Genomic DNA, 8114 nt, shown 5'->3' with positions numbered 1-8114 from the left:
ACATGTCTATAGACAAATGATTAAGGCATTTATGTGGGAAAATGCCTTAAATAATTATCAATTGAGGCATTTCTTCTTACAACTACCTTAATTGTCCCATTTAAAAATTTTTCCCTTTTGATGATTGTGTTCTAACAATATGAACATTCTAACATCTAATCGTGAAGCAGAAAAGGTTATAATTTACATATCAAATATGACGTTTGTATATATGGAATGCCTTGTTTTGTGGTTAATTTGCTTTAACTCATTCCAATCTTTCAATGTTTTGTTTATGATTTATATTTTATTTGATGATGTTTGATCGACTCCATCTACCATATGCCAAGATTTGTTTTCCATTATATTTTCAACTTTAACGATATTATGTCTTCTAAATAATTATGGCTGGTTTATCACTAAGAAGAAATATGCAATTGGTTACATTACTTATGATGCATTAAAATTAGATGTAAACTTTATTGCATGTGTTATGTTTTATTACTGTAATTTTATTAAATATTAACGTAAAAATATGACATAGACTATCTTATGGTGGAACATCTTATGATAGGCTATGTATTAGAGAGTTAAACTTAAACGTAATAGTCTTTGATAACGATATACAATGTCTAGATAATACTAAAATGGACAAGAGAACTTTTACAAAATTACATCATTTGCTTACAGCAAAAGGGGAATTACAGTTATCTACACATATGTCAATAAAATAATTAATAATTAGCTTCATCCACATCATTACCTATCATACAAAAAATAGAGTTATGAAGCATCAAATAGCTAAATCTAGAGAGATGATTAGTAAATAATTCCATTTTGTGTTGAATTTTGTTTTAAGATTGCATACGTTATTGTTAAAAAACCAAACCCATATCAAAAAATTCAACAAATAATAGATGAAAATGGTTCAAATGTTGTTTGAGTGCTTTAGATAGGACATACATCAAAGTCAACGTAGACGCAGTTGACAAGACTAGATACAGGACTAAAAAAAATGAAATTACTACCAATGTCCTTGGTGTTTACACCTCAGATATGCAATTCATATATATTTTACCGCGATATGAAGGTTTTGCAATAGATGATAAAGTGTTAAATGATGTCATTACACGTAAGAATGGGTTGAGGATCCCACAAGGTATTATTTTTATTATGTTCATGTAATGTTAATAATGAAACAACTTATTTCTATTTTATTAATGTTGTTGAGAGTTTTAACAGATAATTACTATTTGTGTAATGCCGGATACACAAATGGAAAAAGATTCTTAGCACCTTATTGAGGTCAATGATACTATCTTAATGACTGAAGGGCAAGACTTCAACCAATGACCCTATAGGAATACTTCAATATGAAACATTCTCAAGCAAAAAATTGCATCGAGAGATGTCTTGTATATTGAAAGCTAGATGGATAATTTTAAGGGATAAGTCATTTTATTCAATTAAGACACAATTTAGAATCATTTATGCTTGTTGCCTTCTTTATAATTTTATTAGGTTTGAAATGGTTTTTAACTCTATTGAAATGGATGTTGCTTATGAAAATATTTTCCAACCAAATGAATCTGAACATCAAAATTACGTATATTGAGCCATTTGATTTTTAGACTCAATTTAGAGATAATCTGACTAATGAGATATTTACCCATTGGTTGTAATTCTGGAGATAATAACATTATAGATATATTTTGTATTTTATTATTTGTTTACCTAATAGTTTTTATTGTATGTACCATATCGTTGAGTGTAGAATTTGCTTTATATCAATCTTAAATATATGGTTACAATATATTTAAGGTGCTCTTGAGTGTCTAATAAATATTACAATTTGGAATACACACTTTTTTTCTTTCTTTCCATGTGTGTTCATTTATTTCATTTCCTTGATTTTTTTACTTTACTATATTGATATTGTTTCATAATATCGTACCATATGATTAGGGATTAAACATGTCTTCATTGCATGCCAATCCATCGTAATCCATTCGAGGCATATCCAGAAGAAGATTGGATAGTTTAGGCATTAGTAACCATTCATATAACTTGAGAAGAAAATTTTCATCTAGTTCAATGTCTACATTTTTTGGCTAAAGATCCTAGATGAAGAGAGGATAATGGGCCATTTTGCGTCAGATATCTAGGTTACATTGAACGATTGTTGAAGCAACTTATTCTTACTTCATAGCTTAAAGCCACCCCCCACTTCAAATCCAGGGTTAAGCTGCCTAAGAGACAATATCACACAATTTGTGAAATAAAAAATTCTAGTGGATTTGGGTAGAATGATCAAGAAAAATATGTCATAGTTGAGAAAGAAGTATTTGATAAGTTAGTTCGAGTAAGGTTTTTAAGATTATATTATGGCTTATCTATCTTTTTTACCTTTTTTTCTATAGGTTTATTTTATTCGTATTTTCTTTAACTTATGCCAGTCACACCCACATGCTAAAGGGTTAATGAGCAAACTTTTCCCATTTTTTGATGATATTAAATTGATATTTGGATCTGATAGAATAATCGGTTGACAAGCTAAAACAGCAACCAATGCAGTTGAATCATTGAATGCTAATGATAGTTACTTATTTCCTGAGTTTGATATCAATATCGAAGGAAATGCGGAGAGAGGAGACAATGGCGAAGAAATTGGTTTTGTTGCTTCGAGCAACACTAGGACGACATTCTCAAGCAAAAAGCATTCTAGGAGCGAGGATGGACCAATCATTGATTGCAGTGAATGTGATAGAGGGCATTTTAGCTTACTTCCATATAGAAATCGAGAATATGGATAGAAGAAAGTCACTTTTCAATGAAATAATTCAACTTGATGAATTCATGCCTGATGAAATACTCACTGCTGGTGAGTATATGTTGAAAAAAAATCACAAAATTGAGTTTTTCTTTACAATGCCGGTTGTTTTTAGAAGTAATTACATTAGGAAACAGTTAAAAAAATGTAATATATATCAACCATCGTTTGACTTTCCTCATCCTGAACACATATAGATCGCACTACATTCTGTATACATATTCATTGTATAATTTTGTAAACCTATTTATTTAATTAAGGCAAGGAAAAAGAAGGTTGTAAATATGCAAATTATATGGCATGTTAAACATGGGTTTATTTATAACGAATATTGTACTTGTGTGAATCAAATACATATTTGTAATACTATGAATTTTATTTTTGTATTTAAATTATGAACATCATAATACTTTGATATTACGCCACAATTTGGATTTATAATTGATAACATTGGCATATAAAAATACTTTTTACAAAATGGTGCTTATCGTTGTATGTGTCTTCATATATTACAATTGATATAAAACAAAAATATACCAATAATGATACCCAAATCAAAAATTAAAAAATATCCAACCAACATGCTTTTACAAAAAAAAAAAAAAAAACCCAAAACCAATGTAATGCATATATTTATAGCCAATTAACATTCTTCAGCCTTAAGGTATAGCGAATGATAATACATAATCAGATCACTTTTTGTGAACTTTATCAAGTTTATCTTTTATAAAGCTTTCTTTACTCTCCCATTATAAACAAAAAATTATAAGCCAATGTTATTAAACAAGCACAAAGTTTAGCCTTTTTTATTGAAAGGTATTATTATTGTTTGGAATTAATACTAACCTTGAATGGTGTACTCATAAAATCATACAAAACTATCTTTCTTATAAAATGAAAGACATAATATCCACATTCGAAAACTTTTGGTTGACGAGGCACCTGAAAATTAAAATTTAGTGGGCTTAAAAAATATTTATCCAAACAAATTCAGCATAAAAGAATATATTTCACATTTACTGGTAATGACACCCAATTTATCTTTGCTTTTTTATCAATTACAGTCATTCCCCTAAATTGAACAAAAAAAACAATAGTAAATGCAAAAATACAAGTAATTGTGAATAACACAATATATCTCTTATTAATAACATGTAATACCATTTTATTAAATTATTAATATCGGGGTTAGGCATTGTCGTTGGTTGAGCAGAGTTAAATAAGTATGACGTCCAAGAATTGATATCAATTACAATAAGTTACCAATGACACCTGCAAAATAATCATGATATACAAATATTAGGCATCATCTTAGATGTCATAAAAGTTAGAATTTTAGTTGTACAAATAGAACTTATGCAGCATTATAAGGCACCAAAAAATAATCGACCCATTTTTTCATGCATTAGCCTACATGATGACCACGAATAATGAGAGTGCTACTCTGCTGACTAATCACATTTAAGTCAATGAATCTGAATCTATGAATCATTTGTCTTGCCTTGATCTCTTTATATAGGAAGCTGCATGATAACAATCAATAGTCTTAGTTAGTAATACACCATAATCTAGAATAATAGATATTAACTTTGAATATTTAAATTAATTGATAAACTAACCTCATATAGGCAATAATATCAGAAGTTGATATTTCATCCAGGGTAAAAAAATACCTCAATCTCAGGCCCCCTAATGTAAGAAATGGATGGATGATCAAATAACCTATCCTCAGACCCAACGATAATGACGTTTTTTTTCGATAAATGATTAAATATATAATTAGATAACGCATTAATGACAACCTTAATAGGGGTTATCTTCTGAGTCCCAACATCCAGTTAGAATATATAATGAAATATAAGTATCAAAACCAAATCAGTATAAATATAAATTACAAATAAATATTAAATGAATAAACAAAATAAAAATAATGATTATTATCGGAGTTTGCGTTTGCTGCTAAACTTGATTCATGAACGCATGTCCCTATTGAATGTCAGTAAAAAACTATCATTTAAGTATGTTAGGCTGTATTACTGCCAACATTATCTATAAAGCTGCGAGTTGTTACTGTTGATCATTTAGGCATTGCTCTTGCTCATCAAATCTTTGCTATTGTTACTAAATGATTGATTCATATTTTGCATTTTTCATTAGAAGGGGTTTGGGTTGATTACTGAGGAACTTTGATGGCAACATAAATCTACCAATCTCACAAACTCGACCATGTCTTTCTTTCGATCTTAATGCTAAAGACAAAGGATCTTCGCCATAATTGATTGATTGTTAACTGGATTAATAGTAAATTCATCTTGAAACACAATAAGATGGTGCATAACAACAAAGTTATACAATATATAGTCATGCATACAAGCACAAAACTAATCATACGTGATAAATTTATCAGTTATACATACAATCTTTTTAGCCATTTTTTTATTGCTTCATCTGCGAGCGATCCATCATTCTATATATGTCTTTGTTTCCACACATCCTAACTAGGAACTTTGGTTCCAAAGCTAGATGATTCATGATAAATTAAGGCGATATAAAAATCAAAATCTATTAACCAAATGTTCATAAATATTCATAAATGAGTATAAAACAAGCATATGAATACTTATAAGATCATGTTTGATATTTGCATAATCTTTTCTCAATGTTCGATGGTGATATACTTGTTTGGTTGGAATGTTCTTTTATTATTCTTTGATTTTTTGAAAAAATAAAGATAAATCACATATTAAGATATTGAACATATTACACAAAATATTATAAATAATTAACATAATAGGTATGCATACCGAAAATTTTTTTGATAGACGACCTCAAATAAAATGTGTCTACTCTTGATAACTAATAACGTTTACATATGACAATGGATGATCAGTTAACAAATCACTATTATCAGCAAAGGGTAAAATATATTGGTTGTTAATTTATTTTTAAAATCTCTGAATGCCTTCTCAACCGATTGCAACATAAGCTTTTTATACTCAGTTAAGACATCAAATTGTTCCTAATAAATTTCAAGCAATTAGTATGAAAACATTATTTCAATTAAATTTCCAACTAGAAACAAATTTTTTGATATTGTTGAATAAACATACCACAATCGACTCCTATATACGATTTTTTTTATCATCAGGAACTTGCAGTCTATTATGGTACATAATAAAAATACTACTACGGAAGATCGCTCCAATATGACTAGCCAACTTGGCAACTTTATTCGACACAAATTGCCTACTTTGATTGAAGTTGATGTGAATTTTCATGTCACTTGCTTTAATTTATTTACCACATCTCTTTGCTTTTCTTTTTTCACTACGGGTGTGTCTACTTCATGTTCAATAGCAGGAGACACATGTTCTTTGGATTTCATAATACTTATGATTTTGATCATAATTATACAAAATATACCAAACTATCTCTCTAAATATCACAAAGTAAAAAACAACAAATATCTACTACAGTTACTAGACCAAAATACATAAAACATCCTACAACCAATAATATTTATGGGTACAAGCCATACTATAATTTTCACCTTAAATAAAAGTTTCATATAAAACAAATGATAAGTACAAATATAACAACTAATTTTTTCAAAATCATTTAGCAAACAACAATATTTAAACCAAACAACAAAAAAAACATCATACATGCAATGAAGGGCAATTAGGCAATGTAGGTGATGGTGGAATATGCATAAAAACACAAAAAAATAAATATATATAGTAAGGAAAGAAAAAAATACTTATATCGAAAAATATAAATAGTACAAAAAAATAAAATACGCACATACCGATAAAAAAGAGGTGCGATAGCTTTGAGTGATTGACAGTCGATGACGATGAAAGAAATGAAGAAACCAAAAGGAAAATTAATGGGTTGACGATTTAGGGGTTTACACGCAATATAGCTTTTTATCGTTTACTATATTAGCCTTTTGGTCTTTCAAGGTTTAAGAACGGGAATGAACCTTTAAAAATGATCATTTAAGGGGTTTCTTAAATGGCTTAAATAATTTATTTATATTTTAATAAAAAGATTATTTAAGGCATTTGTATATAAAAAGTGTCTTAAATAATCCAAAAAAAAATAAAACAATATTATTTAAGGAATAATCCAAAAAAAGTAAAACAAGATTATTTAAAACTTTTTTAGTTAGAAAATACCTTAAATAATCTTCATATAAAAAATAGTCCACAATTATTTAAGGTATTTTTCAACTAAAAACGTCTTAAATAATCCATAATACTTTTTAAAAAGAGCAGGATTATTTAAGGTATTTTTGGTTGAAAAATACCTTAAATAATACTCCTTAAATAATCACCTTAAACATTTTTTTATCATTTAAGGCATTTTTTACAAAAAAAAAGTCTTAAATAATTCTTTAATTTATTTATAAAAGAATTATTTAAGGTATTTTCTGTATAAAAATATCTTAAATGATCGTTTTATAAATAAATAAAAGGAATATTTATTATTTTTTCCACGAAATAAAAAAAAGTGGCCAATGCATTAATTGATTTTCTTTCTATAACAATTTTTCTTATCAATTTCTATTAGGCAAAAAAGTACCAAACGCCTTGATGATATTTTATAAATAAAATAATAATCAAATAAAATATTTATCTTATTTTGTTACTAAAGGCATCATTTATCATTTTTTGTATTTATTATTAATAAAAAGTTATCATTATATATATTAAAAAGATTATGATAATTATTCAAAAATTAATATACGTGAATTTTTTTCAATCAAATGAATGAATCTAAACATAAAATATTTTGAAAATGAAAGAAAACCTTGAGTATCACTCTTTTTCGAATATCATATTTTTCTTTAAAATTTAATATTCTACAAATCAAAAGTCTCCTATTATATTATTACACTCAAATGGATTTTCGTTTAAATTGTTACTATTGTACTTAAAAAAAAAAAAAAAAACTCTTACAATACTTGTTCGAAGTATTTGGGATAAAGATTGTGTGATTTTTTATTACAAATAATTAAATAAAAGTTAAAATTGATAAATTTAAAAATTTTATTATATAAATTAAATGTATACAATTTAAAATAAATTTTAATAAATTTTATTGTATTTTTTAAATAAATATTTTTAATAAAAATATTAATAAAATTTTATGTTATATAATTATAACTAAAAATTAAATTATAAATAATATTTTTAATATGTTTTAATATTATTAATCTTCAAATTAAATTCTATCATATTATTTATTTAAAATTTTTATTAAATATTTAAAAAAAAAATTTGGGCGATATTCCTGTCCA

At 26.6% G+C, this 8114-nt stretch overlaps 1 pseudogene; it reads left to right on the top strand.

Moving 5' to 3' along the window:
- Positions 1 to 870: 870 nt before the first annotated feature.
- On the top strand, positions 871 to 1594 carry LOC149512887 (uncharacterized; annotated as a pseudogene).
- Positions 1595 to 8114: the final 6520 nt, after the last annotated feature.

Source organism: Durio zibethinus, chromosome 21, assembly GCF_047325235.1.
Source record: "Durio zibethinus cultivar Kanyao isolate XHJ-2024 chromosome 21, ASM4732523v1, whole genome shotgun sequence".
NCBI lineage: Eukaryota > Viridiplantae > Streptophyta > Magnoliopsida > Malvales > Malvaceae > Durio > Durio zibethinus.
This window is presented reverse-complemented; position numbering and strand designations above follow the sequence as displayed.